We start from the raw sequence: 25,067 nt of genomic DNA, 5'->3' as shown, positions 1-25,067 counted from the left end.
AGAAGGAACCTATGCTGAGGGAAGATTGCTGGCTTTGAATTAGTAAAGCAGGGCAAGTTCAAACTAACATTCATAAACGAACTCACCAAGCCTCTCAACTTACAGAATGAGCCACCCAAGGATGGATGTCATGGGAAAATATCTTGTCATGTCCTGGTTTTTCCTCTTCTTGGGACATCTAGTATCTATTTTACTCCTTTTCACTACTGGGGCTTACTTTATTAATGTTCTTACCAGATTTGCCTCTTCTCTCCACCAGGCCATAAAGTTACAAATGATGCTACAAGATGGGTTCCATCCTCTAATGACAGACCCTCCAGTGCCTCTTAGACCCTTGGACCATCCAATTTTATCCCAATATTCAATTACACCCCATTGTCATTATGTCCCCATGGACTACTCCATAACCCTCTACCAGAACAACAAGTAGGCAGGGATATCTCTATGACCCTATCCAACTTGAAGCAATTCCCAGATGAGAAAAACCAGGACAAAAACCAGGATTGTTTTCTTTTTGTTCCATCAAGAGGGAATGTGGGAAAAGGTCTACTTCTTACCAGGGCACGGCAAGAGCACAATACCAAGAGCCAATCAGAATGAGGAAGGAGGAGCTGAGCTCAGAAGGTGTTTCCACCCACGTATGTGGAATTCAAACTATAATCAAAAGAATAGAAAACCAATAAGGTCCACAAAAAGGGAGGCAACTAATTAAAAGTGACCTAACCCAAGATATAAAACCTACTCCCAACCCTGTCTTAGTGCATTATGCTCCTTTGCATAGCCATCCACCATTCTTTCCCCTTTTAAGGTTGTCTTGATAAATCTTTGCCTTCTTCTACTCTCTGTCTTGCTAAATTCTTTTACTGATCTGTAGCTCCACAAATCCATGAAATTTGCCTCATTTTACTATTTAAGTTAAATATATTTTACTTGTTTCTGCTTTTAGCAATATTCTAATATGCTAAATATATAGATATTTTAATTTTTCTTTTACTTTTTCTTTCTTTTTTTTTTTCACTAGTACTGCAGTTTGAAGTCAGGGTCTCACAGTTGGTAAACAGGCATTGTATCACTTGAGCCATGCCTCCAGCCCTAGAGTATTTTTAAAAATTACTTTTCCTAGATATTATTGGTTTTGTTTTAACTGTTTGAATTTAGACTTCAGTTTTGAGAAAGTACTTTTGTAATATTCAGGAGCTACAGTATTTCTAGAAAGTCACAGGATTTTTCCATTATCTATATTAAATATATACATAAGGATATATCCCTATCTTAATAATGCTGGGCTCATTATCCTTGGATTATATTGTATTCTATTCTTGTCTAGATTCTGATCTTTTATTATTACCTTTTTCTAATAGGTTTAAAATATTTTATCTATGTCATTTGACTGTACGATTAGTCAGTGGTCCAATTCTATGAATTCTTGGTTTCTTTTTTCTGTTATTCACATCTACTATTTTCTTTAATCACTTTAGCATTTTAATTGGTAACTAATTAATGTACTGTAAAATACACAGATTTGTGGGAATAACAAGTACAGTGCTCTAATGTACAGCATGATTATTATAAGTACCAAAATTATACTGTACTTAAGTGTTAGTTGCTCTTGCCACAAAAAATAATTATGTAAGGTGATGGATATGTTAATTTACTGTAGTAATCACTTCACTCTCTTATGTGTATCCCATTACATTGTGGTCTGTTCATCCAATATATATGATAAAAGTTTTGCTGACTTTTGCACCCATGTAGCCACCACACAAAAAAAAAGAGAGGGAGAAATAAAAGAAGATTAAAAATTAAATAATAAAAACCAGGTGTTTTGGCTCATGCTGTAATCCCAGTACTTAGAAGGTTCAGAAAGGAGAACTGCAAGCCTGAGGCTAAACTGAGCCCCATGGTGAGAGTCTATCTTAAAAAACAAAACAAAAGAAGATAAAATGAAACAGAGGAATTAGGAATTAAAAGGAAAGGAGATGAGAGAGAAAGACAAAGGAAAAAAATAATGAAAAATTACATGTAAATACTCAAACCAATTATGCATGACCAAAAAAGTCTCAATGAAAAAGAAACAAACAAATAAAAATACATATTCACCATACCTAAGCTATGGAAACAGCCAAGATGCCCCACTACTGATGAATGGATTAAGAAAGTGTGGTATTTATATGTGATGGAATTTTATTCAGTCAAAAAGAAGAATAAAAATTTGTCATTCACAGGTAAATGGATAGAACTGGAGAACATCATCTTAAGTGAAGTTAGCCAGGTTCAGAAAACTAAAGGTCATCACATTTTCTCTCCTATGTGGAATACAGACCTAATACACATACCAGCAATATTATGAAAAACAGGTCATGCTAAGGGGAGGTCACATATGAGAGAGAAGGTATAAAAGAAGGAAGTTAAGAAGGTGAATATGGTTGATGTACTTCCTATACAGAAATGAATATAGAACTTGTAAACATGTTGAAATCACTGTAAGAAAGGGACTAAGGTATAAAGGAGAAAAATAGAGAAGTTAAACCAATTTGGTTTATAACACATAGAAATGTCACAAGGAAACTCCCTGCATAGCTATCTTAAACAAACAAAAATGTCACTTTATTTTTTTCAAAACTGAGAACAGGTGGGCAGAACAGGTCCTTTCTGGGGAGTTGGTACCAGTGAGAGGAGGAAAGATGTGAGAAAGGAAGAAGGGTGAATATGGTACAAATACTGTGTACACATGTGTGTAAATGGGAAAATGAGACCTGTTGAAACTGTTCCAGGAATGAGGGAAGGAAAATAAAGGAGAATGGTAGAGGGGGTAAATTCAACTATGATATATTCGATATATTGTAATAACTTTTGTAAATGTCATAATGTACCCCAGCACAATAAAAAATTTAAAAAGCAAAATAATAAAAATAAAAATACACAATAAAAAAGATGAACTAATATCTGTTATGCAAATTCCTTGATGATAAAATAACTGATCTTTTACACCTTGAGATTTAAAAAATGGTGCATTATAAGTTTCAGCAAAATGCCCTCCCTTGAATTTTCTATTCTTGAAAGTTATAATACAAAACAACAAAAAAAAATTCAACAGTTAAAATAACATTATGCGTTGAAATAATTCTTGTTAGTCCAGTCCTGACCTCTATTTTTTTAATTTATTTTTATTATTGCTGTACTGGAGGTACATTGTGACATTTACAAAATTTCTTACAATATATCACAGTTGAATTCACCCCTCCATTATTCTTCTTAATCCCCTCTCCTCCCCATTCCTGGAATAGTTTCAACAGGTCTCATTATCCATTTACATATACTTACAACATAAATATGAATCAAATGATTATTCATCACTTATCATATGATGCAGAATTCCAGCAAAAATATAGTGGTATTAATAACTTATCTTCACCTGTAGATTATTAATATAATTTCAATGTAATCTGTTTACCAAGCATATACATATACATATATATTCTCACTCTTTATTCATTCTAGTGTATTGTTTTCCTTCTGAGCTATTATTTGTAATGATTTTTCTCTTTCTCTTACCATCTCACAGCATTTTTCAGACTCCAAGTTGTTCTTTGAGTACCCTTATGAGTAAGCCATATTGGCATTTTGTAGAGAAGCAGAATCCCAAAGTGAAGATATATAAAACAAGTCAATATCCTGCCAAAGTTTGTTTGTGAGCCAGAGAATTTAATGATCCTGCAAAGAAAGTATATAATACATACAAAAATGGTTGTTTGGTCCTGATGAAAGTTTTGTCATTTTAGTCTAATAGAAAAATCTAAGTAGCCGTGAGAGATATAACTTCTAATCAAATACACTAATGAATTCTTATAGTTACTCTTGCAGTAAAAGATTGAAATTTAGACTAAAAACACTGATTCAAATACAAACTCTATCATTTGTAAGCTTCTTAAATATGTAAGCCTTCAGGATTATTTTGGGATATTTTCTTTAAATTGTTTTTTTGGAATAGAAAATGGAATTATAAGAGATATTGTGAAAACTCAAGCTAGCTCAAAGTAATAAACATTTTTCCAAAGACTTAGGTGTAATAAACACTTGAATAGTTCATAAATTCTCTTCTAATTGCTTTTCAATCCAGCCTTCCTGTCACATAACAAATTGTACCTCATAATAAGTATAAGCATGCTCTGAAAACACGGAAACAAAAAGTTTTAAGTGTTTCTTCTATGGTACTATCAGATATCTTGCATTATTTTTCTTGTGGCAATTATACGTTTTGGTGATTGTTAAATAGTGTCAAGGAAATTCCACATGTATCTAGTCAACACTGGTTGACTACAACATGTTGACATACAACATGTTGTTTAAATAATACCTGCCTTCACTTATCATCTGAGAGTCATGTATAACTAAAAGAGCTTAAGCTATGTGAGCCATAGCTAACAAATATAACAAAAGTAAAAATGCTCTTTGAAAGAGAATACCTCATCCTATTTTGCTATACCTAAATAAAGGTGGAACTAAAACTTACCTTATATTCCTAAACCAAAAAGAAGTGCTCATTGGCCCTGTGGCTATCTTGTATGAATAAGTGCAATACTGAAAAGTTTTCTAAGCAGTAGAATAGGGGTGAGCAAAGACTAGCGCAGGTAGATTTAAAATTTTACAATCCATAATCAAATGCTATACTTTCCTTATGAACGTTTTAGACTTTCCTGTCATGAAGTTAAAGTTTTCAAAGCCATAGAAGCTGAAAATACTATGTTTTGGTAGTGTAAAACCAAAAGCATGTAGCAACTGTTGACTGCAGAGAAGAAAACTTTCCTCCATGGAATTAATGAATTTCCCTTATATAATCAGTCCAAAAACACTGATTATGTTGGTATTGAAATATATTTCTGAATAGCCTTTGCTTTGTTTTGTTTTTTGGGTTTTGTCTGGTGGGACTTACTACTTGCAAAGCAAGCACTCTACTGCTTGAGACACCCCTCCAGTCCATTTTGCTCTAGTTATTTTGGAGATGGGGTCTCACAAACTATTTGACTGACCTGGCCTCAAGTTGTGATCCTCTCAATCTTAGTCTCCCAAGTAGCTAAGATTACAGGCATAAGATACCAGTGCTTGGCTCTGAATAATCTTCAAAGCTTTGAAACTATGGAAGTAGAAATGAACTTAAAGTTCATTTTGAGACAGCAATCTCTTCAACTAGCTCTCATTTTCTTTATTATAATAATTGTTGATTGAGATTTCTTTCATTTTTTTGTAGCAAAAGCTCTAGTTTTCATGAATGATTAAGTACAAGATTAACTATGGTTCTTTAAGAATCAATAATGTGCTTGCTTTTCTTTAATCAGGGACATGCTTGATCAGTGAAGAAAACTGTTATTCACCTAGGAGTAAGTATGGTAGAAACAAATTGCAGAAATAATTGGAACAGTCATCACTTAACTTATCTGGAAAAATATTTTTTTTTCATTTTGTGGACATTTTTGTCAGTCAACCTAGACTTTTTCTCATTAGTCACCCAAGAACTCAACAAATCACTAAATCCTATGTATTTTACTTTCTAGAATCTCTTTCTCCCTACCCTGAAGGCCAAAGCCTTCTGGACCTTAACATCCATTATCTTACTCTTACAGCCATCTTTTTAACTGCTTTACTGGCTGCCTATTCTTGTTCTCCCTGTTCCAATTATATTAATGGCCAACTTGATTATGTGAGTTCTTTAAAATACTCCTTTTCTATATAGTAACCGGGATCAAGACCAAACCACTTTCATGTCATTCAGGGATATGCATTATCTGGCCTCTGTCTGTCTTCCAACCTCAGCTCCCATCCAAATGACACATCTAACTTGAGCTAGAGAACCGGAAGTATAGGTCTATCAAAATACTTGCATTTATCTGAGCATCTTTGTCAGGATGACTTCTCCTTCATGATGTTCTCTCTGCTGGAAATGTTGTCCCAAATCAGGAAAGACTCCTCATGATTCTTCCTTGAGTCATCTCAGACAGTGGCAACTTCCTATAGGAAACTGAACAGATATCTGCAAAAGGAATATCTAATGACAATATCCCTCATTATTGCCAAATATATATTAATTCATTTCGTAGTTACAATTACCTAGGAAGCAGGATCTATTGCTCTCCTCATTTTAAAGACAAGAAAGTTATTTTATGCTACACAGGTTTTATGTGGTATGAACTCTGGCAGTATTAACCCAGCACATCCACTTGTTTTATCATCCCTCCACTCTATTTTGAATTTTTATCTCAGTACATATAAGAGTCTTGGAATGGTACAGTTTATGACTTTATCCTCTACTAGACCATGAATCCTTCAGAGCATGGACAATGTCTGTTTTATACCACCACTATTGTCAGCATCCAGTATGAACCTGATACATAGTAGATACTTAAATAAATGAAAAAGTGGCTCATGAATTATTGAACTTACCTTCTTCTTACTTTCTCTGTGTTTATTAATTGTCTCATGAGTATAGCCACCTAACACACAAATTAAAAAGTGGAGTAATACTTACCTGGCAGGGGAGATACCATGATCACGAAGGTGGTTTTCCCAGGGCAAGGCTTATCCATTGCACTCCAGATGTGCTGACCCCTGCCATTTCCCCAAATGTGGGAAACTCTACTGCATAATTTGTGGTAGTGGAGGACTGCATTCGCACTCTTCCCTGAATAAAAAAAGTGGAGTAAATAGGAGTTTCAGATCAGGCCAGTTATTAACTGTTAGATACAAAGGTTAATGAGGGGAAAATACACTAATTTAAATGATATATTTTTGGATGTCTCCTCTTTTGTTATCACAGATTTATATTTATATTTGGCCTGTATATATTTTGTATTCTCAATTAAATCAGTAATTCCTAGATAGAAGAGACTGTGTCTCTTGCTTCTCACATTGCTTAGTAATATGGTATGCACATGGACTGTTTAGCAAATATTTGAACAAATGAGCCAACTATTTAATTAATTGTAGTATATTATTATAATAAACTCATTCTATTAACACATTTATAGTATTTAAATAGTAAAATATGTGTTTGTATCAGGAAGCTATCCTGCTCTTGCACTCTTTTTGCTTTATAGAGAGGTTCTCTTTTTTATTGTACAAAATAATGTGTTACATAGTGAAATTTCCACTCATGCACATATTGCACTTTAAATTATTCACCCCCATTACCACCTCTTGTCTCTCCATGCCTCACATTCAAATAGCCCTCCATTTAAGTTCAGAACTTTTTATTTGTTTATTTGTATTCATGTATCTAGAATACGCATGTGAGAGAAAACGTGGTATTTATCTTTTTGAGTTGAATTTATTTTGCTTAATATGATGATCTCCAGGTCCATCCATTTTCCTGCACATAACTTAATTTCATTCTTTTTATGAATGAAATTCTTTTATGGCTAAATACTGTGTTGTGTATATATACCACATTTTCTTTATCCATTTATCAATTGGTGGCTACCTAGACTAATTCTATAACTTGGCTTTTGTGAATTGTGCTACAATGAACATGAATGTGTGTATATATCTATTGTACACTGTCTTAACATTCCTTCAGGTATAGGCACAGGAGTGATACAACAGGCTCGTGTGATAGTTCTAGTTTTAGTTTTTTAAGGAACCTCCATACTGATTTTAATTGTGGCAATATTTTTCAATATAATTGACTTAGAACCAATGTATGCCTGGGATGATTCTATGAATTATTATTGTTATTATTTTAGTGGTACTGGGGTTTGAATGCAGAGTTTTGTACTTGGTAGGCAGGTGCTCTACTGCTCCAGCTATTTTTGCTTCATTATTTTTGGAGATAACATCTTGCTTTTTGCCCAGACCAGCCTGGACTATGATCTTTCTACTTTACACTTATCACTGTTGCTGGGATGACAGACACTGCACCCACCTATTGGTTGAGATGGGGGTCTCATGAGCTTTTGCCCAGGCTGGACTGGTACCATGACCCTCCCCTCTCCACCTCCCCAAGAGCTAGGATAGCAGGTATGAGTCCCTGGTGCCCAGCAATTTTTTAAAGAATATTCTGACTGGTGACAACTGATTATAGCTACTGTTTTCTCAACTTCTGTTATCACATACACTTCTCTCATAGACTTTTCAGTTACATTTCAAGGATAGTAAAATTTAATTCATAAGTTTTTGAATTTCAAGTTAAAGGATATCTGATATAAGAGAAATTGCTGGGGACCTGTGTTTTTCAATAGTGACTGAAATGAAAGATGGTAAATGGGGTTTAGGGCACCATGCTCATTATTCTCCATTTCCCCTGTTTCTCTCCAAGATTGATTAATCTCTGCCTTCTCTGTCCTGCCCTTCCCCTGGAAGACTGACATTAATGGACTACATTTACCAGGCTTCCCTACCCAAAAGTTTCCACTTGGGTTTAGTCCCAGGAGGCAGAGGCATGCAATTTGATTGCAGGAAGAGAGAGGCTAGCTCTTCTGTGTTTCTTTTCTTTTCTTGTTGTGCTTCTGTCTGGCTGTGACTCTTTAGGCTCTACCTGCAGTAACTTCTCCAATGGCGTCACTTCTCACTGGATAGGATAATTTCTCCCCTTATCCATATGTTTTTAAGAGTGATTATTGTCTTCTCCTTCTGAAGTTTGAGTATCTCACCATCCCTTATTGTTTACCTTAGACTTACCCAGTATATGTGATTCCTTCTTTAAATTATCTTTATTTGAAACTTTGCAAGTGAATTCTGATTCCTGCTGGGATCCTGACTGAAATAGACATGGTGTCTTAATAAATTATATTTGCAAAATCTCTAACACAGAAAGTGTATTAGGTAAGATTCTATCTAGTGGCAAATAATAAAACACTTTGCTCAAAAGACTTTAATGAGAGCTAGAAATGTATCTCGGTGGTAAAACAATGTATACATTGTTTGTGCTATTTCCAACCCACCCCACTTTGGGGCAGAACCTATTCTGCCCTCTTGTTCTCTGATTTTGTTGAAGAGAAAACATAAGCGATAGTAAGAAAGAGATAGCATTTTTGGTAGTTTGAGATAAAGATAGCTATACAAAGAGATTCCTAACACTGTTTCCATACACATGAGTATTATAACCCACATTGGTTCATCTCTGCCAGACCTCTTCACTACTTCCTTGTCCCCTACCCATAGTGGCCTCTGCCAGTTTAAGATTACCATATTCACTACCATTAACAACACCAACAACAGGTATGCGGGGGGAAAAGGAACTCTTTTACACTGCTGGTGGGAATGTAAACTAGTACAACCACTCTGGAAAAAAATTTGGAGTCTACTTAAAAAGCTAGACATTGATCTACCATTTGATCCAGCAATACCACTCTTGGGGATATACCCAAAAGACTGTGACACAGGTTACTCCAGAGGCATCTGCACACTCATGTTTATTGCGGCACTATTCACAATAGCCAAGTTATGGAAATAGTCAAGATGCCCCACTACTGATGAATGGATTAAGAAAATGTGGTATCTATACACAATGGAATTTTATGCAGCCATGAAGAAGAATGAAATCTTATCATTCGCAAGTAAATGAATGGAACTGGAGAACATCGTTCTGAGTGAGGTTAGCTTGGCCCAAAAGACCAAAAATCATATGTTCTCCCTCATATGCGGACATTAGATCAAGGGCAAACACAACAAGGGGATTGGACTTTGATCACATGATAAAGCGAGAGCACACAAGGGAGGTATGCGTATAGGTAAGACACCCAAAAAACTAGATAGCATTTGTTGCCCTCAATGCAGAGAAACTAATGCAGATACTTTAAAGTAACAGAGGCCAATAGGAGAAGGGGACCAGGAACCAGAGAAAAGGTTAGTTTGAGACGAATTAATTTAGAATGTAACACACATGTACAGGAAAGCAATGCAAGTCAACTCCCTGTGTAGCTATCCTTATCTTAACTAGCAAAAACCCTTGGTCCTTCCTATTACTGCTTATACTCTCTCTTCAACAAAATTAGAGATAAGGGCAAAATAGTTTCTGCCTGGTAGCAAGGGGGTGGGGGGAGAGGGAGGCGGTACGGGTAATAGAGGAGGTGGGAGGAAGGGGGGAGAAATGACCCAAACATTGTATGCATATATGAGTAAAAGAAAAAAAAAAGATTACCATATTCACTCCTCTAGAGTAAGCGCATCCACCATATTCAAGTTTTAGGTTTTCTTCCCTTTCCCTATTCCTCCCGTGCGTTATCCCCTTAGTGTGTGACCCATATTCAATAATATTACTGCATTTGTTTTAGGTCTATAATTCACATATGAGGGAGAACATGTGGCTTTTGGCCTTCTGAGCCTGGCTAGCTTCACGTAAGTTGATGTTCTCCAGTTCCATCCATTTACCTGTGAATGACAAAATTTCATTCTTCTTTGTGGCTGAGTAAAATTCCATTGTGTATAAATACCACATTTTCTTAATCCATTCTTCAGTAGTGTAGCATCCTGGCTATTTCCGTAGCTTGGCTATTGTGAATAGTGCTGCAATAAACATGGGTGTGTAGGTGCCTTTGTAATAACTTGGGTCACATTCCTTCGAGTATATCCCTAGAAAGATATTGCTGGGTCTATGGCAGGTCTATGTTTAATTTTTTAAGAAGCTTCCATATTGTTCTCCAAAGTGGCTTTACTAGCTTACATTCCCACCAGCAGTGTAAGAGGGTTCCTTTTTCCCCCTCATCCTCACCAACATTTGTTGGTGGTGGTGTTCTTGATGCTAGCAATTCTAACAGGAGTGAGGTAGAATCTTAGTGTGGTTTTGATTTGCATTTCCTTTGTGGCCAGAGATGGTGAGCATTTTTTCATGTGTTTTTTGGCTGTTTGGATTTCTTCCTTAGAAAAAGTTTTGTTTAGTTCAGTTTCCCACTTCTTTATTGGTTCCTTGATTTTTGGGGAGTTTAGTTTTTTGAGTTCCCTGTATATTTTGGTTATCAGTCTTTTGTCTGACAGATAGCTAGCAAAGATTTTCTCCCACTCTGTGGGTGGTCTTTTCAATTTAGAGACCATTTCTTTTGTTGTGCAGAAGCATTTAATTTCATGTAGTTCCATTTGTCCATCTTTTCTCTTAGTTGCTGGGCTGCCTGAGTTCTACCGAGGAAGTCCTTGCCTATACCTATTGCTTCCACAGTATTCTCTGCTCTTTTCTGTACTGCCTTCAGAGTTTATGGTCTGATATTAAGGTCCTTAATCCAGTTTCAGTTGATACTAGCACAAGGTGTTAGGCATGGATCTAGTTTCAGTTTTCTGCAAGCAGATAACCACTTTTCCCAGCAACATTTGTTGAAGAGGCTGTCATTTCTCCATCATATGTTTTTGGTGCCTTTGTCAAAACCAAGTTTGGGCATAGCTGTGTAGATTCATATCTCGGTCCTTTATTCTGTTCCACTGGTCTTCATATCTGTTTTTGTGCCAGTACCATGCTGGGTTTTTTTGTTATGGCTCTGTAGTATAGTCTGAAGTTGGGTATTATGATACCTCCAGCATTGCTCTTCTTGCTCAGCATTGCCTTGGCTATTCATGGTCTTTTGTGTTTTCAAGTGAACTTTAGGGTAGAGTTTTCAATCTCTGTGATGAATGTCATTGAGATTTTGATGGGAATTGCATTGAACATGTAGATTGCTTTTGGTAGTATAGCCATTTTTACTATGCTGATTCTGCCAATCCATGAGCATGGGAGATCTTTCCACCTTCTGTAGTCTTCCTCAATCTCTTTCTTCAGTGGTTTGAAGTTCTCCTTGTAGTGGTCATCCACTTCCTTTATTAAGTTTATTCCTAAGTATTTGATTTTTTTGAGGCTATTGTAAATGGAATTGTTTTCCTGTATTCTTTCTTAATTTGTTCATTGTTGATGTATAGAAAGGCTAGTGATTTTTGTAAGTTGATTTTGTATCCTGCTGAAGATGTTTATGATATATGGAGTTTTTAGGGTCTTTGAGTTATAAAATCATGTTGTCTGCAAACAGGGAAACTTTGACTATTTCTTTACCTATTTGTATTCCTTTCTTTCTTCTTCTTGCATTATTGCTCTGGCTAGGGACTTCAAGACTATGTGCAATAGGAGTGGGGAGAGTGGGCATCGTCTCTTGATCCTGACTTTAGGAGAAATGGTTTCAGTTTTTCCCTATTAAGTAACTCTTGTGATGTAATTTACATTGAACTGAAATGTTTTAATTTCAAAATCTATAACAAACTCCTATGTTGATGATAGTTTTAATATTAAAAATAACACTTATTTGTTTTGATCCTTCCAAACAAAACAACACAGGGGGGAAGTTGACCATTTTTGAAAGAAGGTTATAAACCATAGTTGGTGATGCCTTTTCAACTCAAACAATGAGATGAAATATATTATGCTATCACCAAAATACCCTCTAAAAAGGAACTTAATAAACCTCCTCTACAAAAAGGTGAGAACCTGAGGTGATGAGAGTCTTGAAGAACCAAGGTAATGGAAGAGATGGTTACATGTCTATGCATGAAAAAGTGAAATAAATACATTATCAATCTAAGAGTGAGAAGAAGGGAAAAGAGAAGAAAAGTTACATAATGAGGAAGGCAACTATGACTCAAATGTTATGAATGAGGTTGAATACCATGTGTTGCAAAATTGTCAATGCTCATTGAGAAATTCTAGTAGTTGAATGATCAACAAAATAATTTTAGAAATATATACTATGTATATTTAAATTATTGATGTACCTCATGTCCCATCATCTAAAAATAATCCCCAAAAGCTCCAATACATACAATAATTAATACTGAAATTTCTTTTAGGATGAAGTAACAGCTAAACAAATTGGTTCTCTTTTGTGTTTTTGTTGGCACAAGGATAAGGAAATACCATTGCAATCATCAGAGAAGCAGACAAAAGTTCAAGGCAGACAGGAAATTAAAACCCTAAGTGGCTATCAGAGTACAAGCAGAAATGTTAGAAAAAGACAGGCTTCTGCAGTGTGACAAAGAGCTTCCACAAACATCTGCATTCTAATCTTCAGGACCTGTGAAAATGCTGTTACTTCAAAAAAAAGAATTAAGGTTGCAGATGGGATCAAGTTTGTTAATCAACTGACATTAAGATAGGAGGATTGACTTGGATTATTCAGGATTCTTACCCCCTTTACAAGATTATAACATCCTGACAAATAGAACAGAGAAGGCCTTTTATTCATGTTTATAATTCCTGGCACACAGGAAGTACTAAGTATTTTACTGTGTACACTTTGTTTTGTTACTAACAATAAATGTGATAACAATATAATATAATATAATATGTGTGAAAATTTAATAGCAAATAGTCATAACAGAATATAATATTTATATAGAAAACATTCTGGCTAAACATAAGAAGGAGCCATTAACTATGATAAGGATAGCCAAGTTATACCAGGAAGACTTCACATTCAGTATTTGAGTCTATGTTGAAAAATAAGAATTTTGCTAAACATAAAGTTAGAAAAGATTTTTCAGATAATATGAAATAATTTGTTGCAAATATAGTATACAGTATGAAGCAAGAAGGGACAAAAATTTGTAGAAGTTTTTCTACTATGCACAAATGTTTAGATTATTATATGTGAAGGTGAAATGGGTAATACCAACAGAGAGATGGAATAATATATACATATATATATATTCTTATGATATTCATGTCATCAAATGTTTCTTTAAATGTAAAGAATAAAAATTTACATTTAAATGACATAAAGTCCTTGCAATAAGTGTAGACTTGATTTTAACTATTCTTTTGTATCACTGAGATTTAAAAGAACAGATAGACCTGGAAAAATTTTTTTTGTAATTGCCAGCATTTGGTTTTTCAGATCAGGCACGATGTATTGAATTTTAACCTTGACATTTGCCCATAGTTTCAAGACGTTCTTTAGTCTGGACCTGGTAGAAAAACAAGAAAATTAAATGAGTTAAAAAATACACACACATAAGTTAACTTTGAATCTTTTTGGCAGATTTTTCTCATTTGGTCTTTCACATCCTCAGCAATAACCTATTATTTGACAATAAAAATGATCAATCAGACTTAGTTATAAATCAAAATTTACAAGTGGAATAGCATACATCTTCCTTGGCTGATCTGGTCTCCTTTGATCACACTTTGGCATATATTTTTAGATAGTAGTAATGAGAATATTGGTCCTGATAGTCTGCTCAATATCTCTTTGTATGTCACCATCTACTGGGTTGAGAATATCTTCACACAATTAATTGTACTTACGATAGAGTTGACTGAGTCTCTTTTACTCCTAAAAGAAAGGAGGACCTGACCAGAGTATAGTTAAAACCCAGTGCCAGGGGATGAGTTCTCAGAGGTTAAAGCAAAGAGGGGCACAATTTCACCACCAGAAATTAATCTCAAGGGATACCAAATACTCTTCAAATTAAAAAATCAGAAGTCGAGACAGAGACTTCCCAAAAGTGAAGAAGGGCAAGAGAGGGGAGAGAGAGAGAGAGAGAGAGAGAGAGAGAGAGAGAGAGAGAGATCCTGAATATTCACTGAAAAGAATCTGACAACTACTGCTGACATTATTATAGCTAGCTTTACAGTAGGTGCATGAAGCTTTTAGACTGACTTTTAGCATGATAGTTGAACGTAAATATATAGTCAAACCTAATTTTATATGATTTTGGTAGTCACTATGACCTACAGAATTCTTCTCATTAGAGTGGCACTAGAAACATGCTACCACCCCATTTCAATCAATTAGAATGGAGAACAAAATAAAGAGGTGCTACTAGAGAGGTGGAGGGGCAAGGAGAGGAAGGGGATAAGAAAGATCAATAGAGGGAATGAATGCAATCAATGTACACTACAAGCATGTATGGAAAAGTCAACATGAAACTCCTTACTTTGTACAATTCAATTGATTCTAATGAAAACTGTAAAGATGAGGAAACACATCTCATGATAAATAGTGCAAACCAGGCATGGTACCATACAACTGTAATCCCAGCACTGAGGCATGAAGATTGTGAGCTCGAGGCTTACCTGGGCTACATAGTGAGATGTTGTCTAACAAGAAAAAGAAAGAAGTGAAATAAAGAAAAGGGCCTCTCTTATACCCTCAGTTTCAGTTGCCTCAGGTTTCAGGATTGCGGAGGTATTGGGGGGAGGGCAATGACAATACTATTGTAGATTGATCAGAAAGGCAGAGGCACAGCCTTTGACCTGTTCTGTTAACCTTTTCTATAAAGATGGAGATCTAAAAAGAAATCTAATGATTACTTTTTAAGAGATTACTATTAATTAATGATTATAAGATTACTATTAAAGAGTTTAAAAGATTAAAACTTAAACTGTGCAGATTGTGTTAGTCAGACTAATACAAGATTATGTGGCAAATACTTCAGAAAAACAGTTTAAAGGAGGAAAATTTAATTTGAGTCATGATTTCAGAGGTTTCAGTCCTTGGTTTGCTGGCTCCACTGCTTTCAGCAAAATATCCTGGTGACATGAGCATATGGTAGAGACCACTGACCTCATGGTGGCCAGGAAACAGAGAAATAGATCAGGATCAAGGAACACCTTTCAAGGGCCCAGTGACCTACTTCCTCCAACTCGGCTCCACCTCCTAGTTTCTACCACCTCCCAATAACACCATCTAGTTATGAATCTATCAGTGGATTAAACCATTGATTAGGTCAGAGTCTTCATGACGAATCACCTGTTAATAGTGCCATCACTAGGTACCAATCCTTTAACATGTGAGTCCTTGAGGGGAAACTTCACATCCAAATGAAAACACAATCCATCCAGTGTCACACCTCATAAACACAGGGAAACTTAAATGATGTATCTTGACTGTGTACAGTGGTCATTTTTGGGGGGTGAACAAAATCAGTTTACAGTGCTGTTTTGTAGGTCCTACAGAATGATTAGTGAGTTTTTGCTAAGAGTGTCCTTCTTCAACCTCTCTGCAATTAGAAGAGGGACCTAATTGTACTAAGAAATTTTGGAGTTTCAGAATGAAGCTTGAGATTCTATACACAATTCTTTGCCAACTGTTGGGGATGCATCCAAGGTCTAATTAGTAAAATTCAAGGTGTAGAAACAGATAGTAGATAATGTATGTCTATCCTTCTTCCCTTGAAGTTATGTAGGTGTCTCTATTTTAGTCTATCCTGTCTAGTGTGTAGTCATGAGCTCTCCATACCCTCCTGTTTCCACATTAACACTAAACTGTTGTCCATTTTTCTTAATTTGGGCTTCTTCTAACACATTTACTCACCTATTCTCTTTGTTCGTAGGAAATATTCTGTGTAGTTCTCTAACAGAGACACTGACAACTTTGCACAAGAGCTTCAGTCTATTAAGCTGCTAGGAGCAAATGAGCTGAGAAAAAAACTAAGGATTGTTTTTTATATTGGGGGTGGTCAGGGCAAGGAGCTATCTAAGTGTCATATTAAATTCATAAACTACTCTTACTTTTCTTTATTTCTACTTCAGTATTTTGCTGGAGTAGTACACTGACCATTTACATCTTTCAAGATTACATTTTGAACTTCAAATTATGTTCTTTAATTGCATGGCTCTTTTTCATAACTATATTGTACATACTGGTCTCCAACTTTTGATGCAATTAAATATTTTTCTTTTATTTCTTAACTAATATGCTATTTCTGTAGTTTCAGACTCTTCTAGTTGAAGTGGAAAGAGCACTGAATTTATAGACATCTGAAAATAGATGCTAACTTTTTGTTTTGTATTTATGTGACCTTGGGAAAGTAGTTGAATATTTGAATACATCAGATTTCACTTTCTCACTCCAAAATGAGCATAGAGTTGTTGTAAAATTAAACTAGATAATATAAATGAAAGTTCCTGACACATACTGGGTGCTTGATAAATATTAGTAAACATTTGGTGGAATGCTTTCATTGTGCTTAGTGCTGCTTCTGAAATGTTTAGAGCCATTATGATGTAAAGGTGCTTGCTCAGACAAGACTAAGGAGAACTAGAAATTCATTCAGGCATTTATAGGGAACAAATCCAAATTTTTCTTCAAAATTATGGCTGTCAATGTGCATAATTATTGCTTAGGATAGCGGTTCAATTTAAACAAAGTTTCTCCAAAGGGTAATGGCATTCTTACAAGGAAGGGAAAAGAAAAGTTATCACCCTAAGAACCATCCACCTGCTAAGCATCCAGCAATGCTCTTGCTTTCCCACCACACTCCCCCTTTCCACCTCCCTTACACCCACAACCCTCAACTCACATTTTTTTCTATATTTGCAGTCTCTATATCTCACATAGAGCCCTGTGAATTTCAAAATCCAAGGTCTCAGTCAATAACAGCTCATATATTTAGTCCTTTGCAACTCCAAGGGCGGTCCACAGATGACCAACCTTTTCACCAATCTGAAACTTGTTAGCAATACAGAATCTCACACCCAACCCTAGATCTGTGGAATCAGAATCAGCATTTAACAAGATTCTCTGGAGATTCTTGTGCAAATTGAAGCTTGAGAAGTATTACCCAAACTGGTAATCAACTCTGATTGCAAATTAGAAACCACTTGGAGGGCAGGAAGCCTGGCTCAAGTCGTAGAGCACCTGCTTAACAAGTACATAAAGCCCTGAGTTCAAATCTCTGTACTGACAAAAGAAAGAAAAGAAATTGCTTGGAGACTTTTTAAAATTTGTATCTATCCCTTACCCTCATAAAAAAAATCCTTATTTAGTTGGCATGATGTTGGAACTGATCATTAATATTTTCTAAAAGCTCTCACTTGATTCTACTGTGCCAAGTATCTCTTTCTCACACTAGTCATGCTTGAAATACTTGAAGTTACAATAATGCTTGAAAAATCTTCAACTCCCTTTTCTGTAAGCAAGTATACATGTAAAAAACTTTAGCTGTCAACTACCTAACAAACACTGAAACTGGTAAACAGAGATGCACTCGAAATCACTCTGTGTATCATTACACACATACGAACACACAATTATCTCAAAAATTAGGATAAAATCATTTAAATATACTTACACACATGCTTTGTTTATTAATTTATATAATAAAAACATTCTACAAACTCACAGTACACATATCTTGTGTTGCCATTTTTTAAAAATAAATAAAAAGTTGGATTTTGAGACCAGAAGATTTCAAATGAAAAGTAAAAGCCTTTCTTCTCCAACAACTAACTATCTTCCCAAAGGTAGTAACTATTAATGTTTATTGTTATGTTCTTCTAGAAAAAAACTATACTACAGAGACAGCTTCTTTTCATCTGCACACAAGAATCCCACTATACATTTCCATTTAATATGTGTTATAAAACCTTCCTTTTTCTTATATGCCTTGTTCTTTTCAATAACACATTTTTCAGTTTTCTGTTGGATGAAGTCCTCATTGTATTCAGTTCTTTTTTATGGCTTTAATTCTTTGTAGGTGGTTTTTTATTTTTTTTAACATCACAATAGTAAAAGAATATTTAATACATATATCTTGGCATGTTTTGGTGCACTTGTCTATGAGATATGTTTTAGTGGTATCTTTCTTGAAATAAACTGGCAATTCTAATTCATACACATTTTACTAAATTGACACAAAGGAGAAACAAATCTAATCTCTCAGCACCAATATGCTTCTGGACAATCATGTTCTTGCTAGTTCAAGATATCACCAAAACATTTATTTCATTTTTGTTAATATGATCAATAAGAAATGAAATGCTATAGTTGTTTAATGTATTACATTTCCTTCTGTCTAAAGAGGCCAAACGTCTTTCATATGTTTTCTTTGATTGTCTGCCCTTCTTTTTTCTTTAAAAACTATTTGATTTTTATATTCAATCCAGATAAATTAAGCTCAGAATCAGATGTTTTGGAGCAGTGCTGCTTATTCTGTGCTGATATATTGTAAAAGAACATTAGATAAGAACAAAAGCAGAGAAAGAGGCCATTGGAAGGTGCCCTCCAAACCTACATAGAAACATGTTGAGAATCTCGAGTTTCAAAGAGCTAATTCTTTCAACTCTTTGATTGACTATGAGCAGAGTCTGAAGCAGAGGCTAAAGAAAGTCTGCTAGGGAGAGAGGGGGTACATGCAGTTGTGAAATCCAGTTCTATTTTCTCTGAGACAACAACTCAGCATTAGTTTCTATACCACCTCAGGCATGAGATAGCCTGCCACAGAAACAGGGGCATCTTGCCTGAGGAAATGTTATGAATGCCTACGTTCATAACATATTTCAAGAATGGGAAATGCCCAGTTAGAAACTGAAATCCCCAAGACGAAAACCAAGAAATATGTTACTGCAAAAATTCATTTACATGTCAAAATTCATTCATTTATAAAACCCAAGAAACATGGTTACTGCCAAGATTAATTTACTTATGTAAATTAATTTTCCATTTAGCAATAGTTGGAAAATGATTGTCTTCATCTCTGACATCCTGTCCAAGGAGTAAAGATAAGAAGATTCTATTTTAAAACTTTCCATTCCATCCTCCATCAAGAGTTTATTAATAGGTATTAGTAAGAAACTTTCAAGGAATCAGAAGGACTTAATTGGAAAAAATATACAGAAATCTTAGTTTAAACCTAAATACTATCCTTTCTTGTGTGTATATTGGCCCAGAAAAGCAAATATAATGATTGAAAGAATCCACACAGCAGGAAGCTGACTTAACAAAATCACAGTCATTGACGAGGCAGAACAATTCCAAATAAAACAAATTGCCTATTGTAAATGTATTTTCTAGCCTGGATCCAATTGTATGTGTATATAATTCCCATGAGAAAACCATAAAAAGGAAGCTACTTTATAAAAAATTTCCTATAACAGATTGAGGTACATATTGCATTCTTCTGTGAACCTGGACCCTAAAATGTAATTTTAAGAAAGAAAAAAATTCTTTTGCTTCTAAGAATACTTCTCTTCTTTTTTAAGAATATTTTTTAATATTTATTCATTTGTTTAAGCATCAGAGTACTCAGAGATGCTTTGCATCATGACCCCACCACAGTAATAAGGCTCAGGAAGGACTATGACACAGGAGATGTGAGGCAGTGTGATTCTGAAGCCAGTGTCCCCTCAGAAGAGGAGGAACACTGTGGAAGTGAGCACATAGCCAGAAACTGTTGACAGGTAATTAGGTAGGACCAAGCATTAGTATGGTACTTGGGAGGAGGCAAGACATGGGAAGCTATAATAGCCTGCTGGCAGGACCACTAGACCATTGGAATCTGGACAAGCAGACAGAAAAGAATGATAATGGATGTCAGCAGGAGACCTTCAGTGATAAGCGCACCTGATACATACTTATTAGGCTGCAGAAATGATGGAACCAAGGGAAGGTGGGATTCTATACTAGCAAGTGTGGAACATAAACCTGTGGAATAAAATATATTACTTATTACCACACTACCAGGGTACACTAAACAAATACATGTACATGTATAAATAAATATATACACATACACATTTTCTTATGGTTAAATATGTAATAAAATTTCAAAAAATATGGCTGTACAACACCTAAATATTTAAAAGTTTAAGAAAATGTTTTATGGTAAGGAAGAAAAGTATATTAAAATTGTACATAGTATACACAAATATTTGTTAAAATATAGAGGCAGACCTCTAGAAAGTATATCAGAATATTAATGCTAGTAGTTTGTCATAGTGGAATTATACTGTTTGCTATGGTGTTTGGTTATACTTTTTCAATACTAAAAATAATGATACTGAAAAACTAAATGTGAAAAGTTGGACAGATAAAAAAGAGTCATGTAAACAGTACTGTGATCAATACTCTTCCACATGCCTTCTGCTCGTTGAATTCATTATTACTTTATGTAACATGGCATTAGGTTAAAGCAAAAGAAGTGTACAGCTGATTTTTATGGATTTTAAATTTTTTCTTTTCTTCTCTTCCTCCCTCCTTCTCTCTTTCTTCTTCCAATTAATCAAGAAAACTAAGTGGTATTAGTCCATTAAAGTATGTCTACATTTTATACTTCACAAATATACTTCTGCCTAGCTGTTTTCTTTGTGTGACATTGTAGGAATCAAAGCTACCATATTTTTTAAAGCAAATTTGAGTCTCATCCAGTGCATGAAGTGTCATGGTTGACCACATTTCCCAGATCATACAACAGTCCTGGGGAGAGCAAATGTGTAGCATACTGTACTGAGTCTTATATTGACTCCAAGATACAAACTCTATGAAGATGGAGTTCTTCACTCAGCCTCATTTCATGAGATAAATAGCTGCCTAATATCGAGTAAGCAATTAATATTGGTCAATGCAAAATGTAGATTGCTAACCCTAGGCTATCTTTAAAATCAGTTAATTTAAAATTAGAATTTTAAAAATTCATGATTTTGCCCCATTGATCCAAATTTAGTGTTGTAAAAACATTTACCAAGTAGATAATTTTGATGCCCATTAAAATCCAAATACTCTCATTCCACAATTCTAGCCATCCTTAGCCCTTCCCTATACCCTAGAAGATAGGAAAGATTTTCTGGGTTCCTACAGAGGGAAGCCTTCTTTACTTTTCTCTCTATGTCCTGTGTGCCATATGGAATGGGTGTTTTAAAAGCATTTGTTAATGAAATGTTTTGCACTTCAAATGTTGATTTTGTGTGCACTTATTGACTTACAATACAACTTATATTGAGTCTTCATGTCTGACGTATTGTTTTAGAGATTCTTCACATCCATTTCTCTTTCTCTTATTGCATTTGCCAAGATTAGAATGACATTTACCCAGTTCTCATGATATTCCCCCACTTTTAAGCATCTCCATAATGCTATCAGAATGGCAGAAGAGGCTTCAAAAATGCAAATGGGATCCTTTCAGTTTGGTCCTTAGAATTCTTCAGTAGATCTGTTCTAAGTGTAGGAGAAAACTTGAATTTTTAATTTTACCAAGAAAGACTTTCATGATCTACTCTTTCTACATTTTGCACTCTTCTGACATGACTATTACTCTGGTTATATAATTACTATATTTATTTAATATTAATTAAATATGTGGAGAAATAATTAAAACAATACATTTAACTTCTTGTTTTTATCCCAGCTACTTCATGCCCTTCAGCCTTTTAACTTGATCCTTTGTAACTGAAACTTGTTCCTATAGACAACCCTTAGTTAACCTTACTATAAAATCATTGCTCAAGATTTGACTTAAGCATCATTTGTTCTGAGAATTGCCCTCTTTAATTTGACTTAAAGCTCTTATCCTCCAACCCTCGTCCTCCTATAACACCCTATGAATACATCTATATTAATGTCCTGTATTGTATTTTCTGGTTCATTGTGTATCTCTATATTTAGAATGTGGGTAAATTGAAGATAATTTCAATTGTTTGATTCATCAATTTATTGCCAACAGGAATTATAGTTGAATAAATGTACATATAACCAACATAAAATCTTCAAAAACTGCTTTGCTTCCAGATGTGCTAATAAAATTTCTATTTCCTATTAATTAGTATATGTGGTAGGAGAGAAAAAACAACATAGAGCTGTCCTGTTAGAATTCAGAGTCTATTTCCTATTGCCTGTTAAGTGAGGTGACAAAAACTACACAGTAGCAATTCTCACACCATGATTTGCATCAGACTTCCCCAGTTGCTCTCTCAGGAATTCTCAGTTATCAGGACTAGTGTCTAGCTTAGGATTCTGCATTTTAATAAGTGATCCTGACACACAGACATGTGAGAACCAGTATAGAGAATGACTGAATATATTCTATTTGTTTCTCAATATTTAAGAGCTCTTGAATAGACATAGAGTGCTGCTCTGTTTTCATTAAGATATTCGATTCTATCTTCTGTCACTGTCATCTTATCTAGTCTAAAGTCAATAAATTCTTGTTTTGATGCTATAGAAAAAAACCTCCTTTAACATCTCCCTCCATGCATCTCAACTACACCATAGATACCAGGTCTTAAATATTTCCACATCTCACATTAGCCTTAGCTATACATTCACTGACTTTATCTGTGGGTCAAAACATCTCTTGGATGACCCTCTGGGACTCTGCTGCTCTCTTGCATACACAACAACATAAGTTGTTTTCAAGATGCTTTCAAAATAGCCAAAGACTATAGGGTGTCTAAATGGAAGAGACTCGGTGAATTTTGGAACTTTTTCTCTATAACATATATCTTATATAGCACCCACACCAGAAAAAGCTTCATTAATTTATAAAACTCACACAAAGTGATGAAAGGGAACACCTGGTCTGATACCACAGCATAATGCCTTAAGGGAAAGTACTTTCAAAAACAAAAATCAATTATATTCTACTTTGACTACCTTTGTAGACTTAAAAGATGATGAAAAGAAACTCCAATGGGTTTATTTTTTGTATCTTAGCTTGTGTGGGAATGAACGGTTTGGAATTTCATTATCACTCTTATTATAGTACTTCAGAGTACTTGTAAATCTATTATACATAAGAGTAGCTCTCATGTTTCATTTGGAAGCATGAATGCCTTTCCTTTACCACAGAAGAGAAAAAAAAATGGAAAGGAATCGGAAATATTGTTACTGTCGAAAGCACATTCAGATAAGGTCTGCATTTTGCTCTGAATATATACGTTGTGTTTGTAAATATACAAACATTACCAATTCAAAATAGTACAGAAGATTTTCATTTTGTTTTGTTTTGTTTTGTTGTTTTGTGGGGAGGGTTGGTTTGTTGTTGTTTTTGATGGGACTGGAGTTTGAACTCAGGGCTTTGTGCTCACAAAGCAGGTGCTCTACTGTTTGAGCCACACCTCCAGTCCATTTGGGCCTGATTATTATGGAGATGGGGTATCACAAACTATTTGCCTCTTTGGCTGCCTTCAAACTGTGATCCTCCTGTTCTCAACCTCCCAAGTAGATGGGATTATAGGCATGAGCCACCAGCACCCAGCTCAAAGTCAATAGTTCATATCATATTTGCATTAACAAGTTCTTTGACTTGAAATCTATGCATTTCTTTGTCAGAAAAGGGGGGAACCATGGCACTTCATTTAGACAAGATTAAGAAAAGAGCCTGCTTTCTGGGAAAAAAAAAATTTGAATCACCCTCTGGATATATGAGCCCCTAATGCAAGACTTGGTGCCCTAGCTACTGGCTTCTCAACTGGGGATATAGGAATCCTAAGCACCAAAAAGCCTGCCCTTTAAAAGTTCTCCGAAAATGAAAAAATTAATAATAATAGCAACACTTAGAATAATGGTAGGTATATTTTGTACAAACTAAGTCTGTTCTGTATGAAGTAGACATTTTATTATTTTCATATTGTAAGCAAAAAATGAACACCTAGAGAACCTAAGTGGCTTGCATAAAGTCACTAAGTTGGAAAATATGGAAGCCAAGATTGCATTTTAAGCTATCCAACTGCACCTTCTAAACTCCTAGCCTCTGAGGAATGTTCCAACTTTGCTCCGAAATAGCCCAACTGAGGCCCTATGGCAGACAATGAACTGTCTTCTCACTAGAATAAAAGTATGACCAGTGGCATTTGTGTTTTCTTATTTCTAAATTATTCTTTTATTTATAAATTAGTTTATTTCCTTTTTGCTTATTCTGGTATTCTAAAAATATTTCTTCCATCTAGCACTGAAATTTCTTTTAAACTTAAAGAAAAAATCCATTTTCTCAATAAGGAAATTGGCTATCTTCTCTTCTTAGATAGCTCTCTGCTATCCTTTAGTGATCTACTTTTATGTAGATGAGCTACTGAAGGAGAGTGACAGGAAATGTAAAATTTCAGTGCTTTATTTGTGAAAGGTAAATCATGGTGCATAGGATGCATTCTTTAATTCCTGTACATCACACTGAAGCCTTCCTCTTCTCATAGACTGGTACAGAGAAGCCTTAGGCTCTTTGACTACAAGGAATGTCTTGCTTGAGTTATATCCAAGCCATAAGAATACAAACATTGAAATTCTCCAGGAAAACTTTATGGGGAAGCAGAAAAGTATGCTCTCAATATGTGCCAGAAAATTCAGGAATTTTCTTTCTTTTTTTTTTTTTTGAAGGTACCAGGGTTTGAACTCAGAGCCTCATGCTTGAACTCT

The 25,067-nt window shown here is 35.0% G+C and overlaps 1 non-coding gene across 1 annotated transcript; it reads left to right on the top strand.

Moving 5' to 3' along the window:
- Nucleotides 1–6,515: 6,515 nt before the first annotated feature.
- LOC141415842 (U1 spliceosomal RNA) lies at nucleotides 6,516–6,677 on the top strand. The gene has a single exon (XR_012440798.1). It is a non-coding gene; the product is annotated as a U1 spliceosomal RNA (small nuclear RNA).
- Nucleotides 6,678–25,067: the final 18,390 nt, after the last annotated feature.

Source organism: Castor canadensis, chromosome 13 (assembly GCF_047511655.1).
Source record: "Castor canadensis chromosome 13, mCasCan1.hap1v2, whole genome shotgun sequence".
NCBI lineage: Eukaryota > Metazoa > Chordata > Mammalia > Rodentia > Castoridae > Castor > Castor canadensis.
This window is presented reverse-complemented; position numbering and strand designations above follow the sequence as displayed.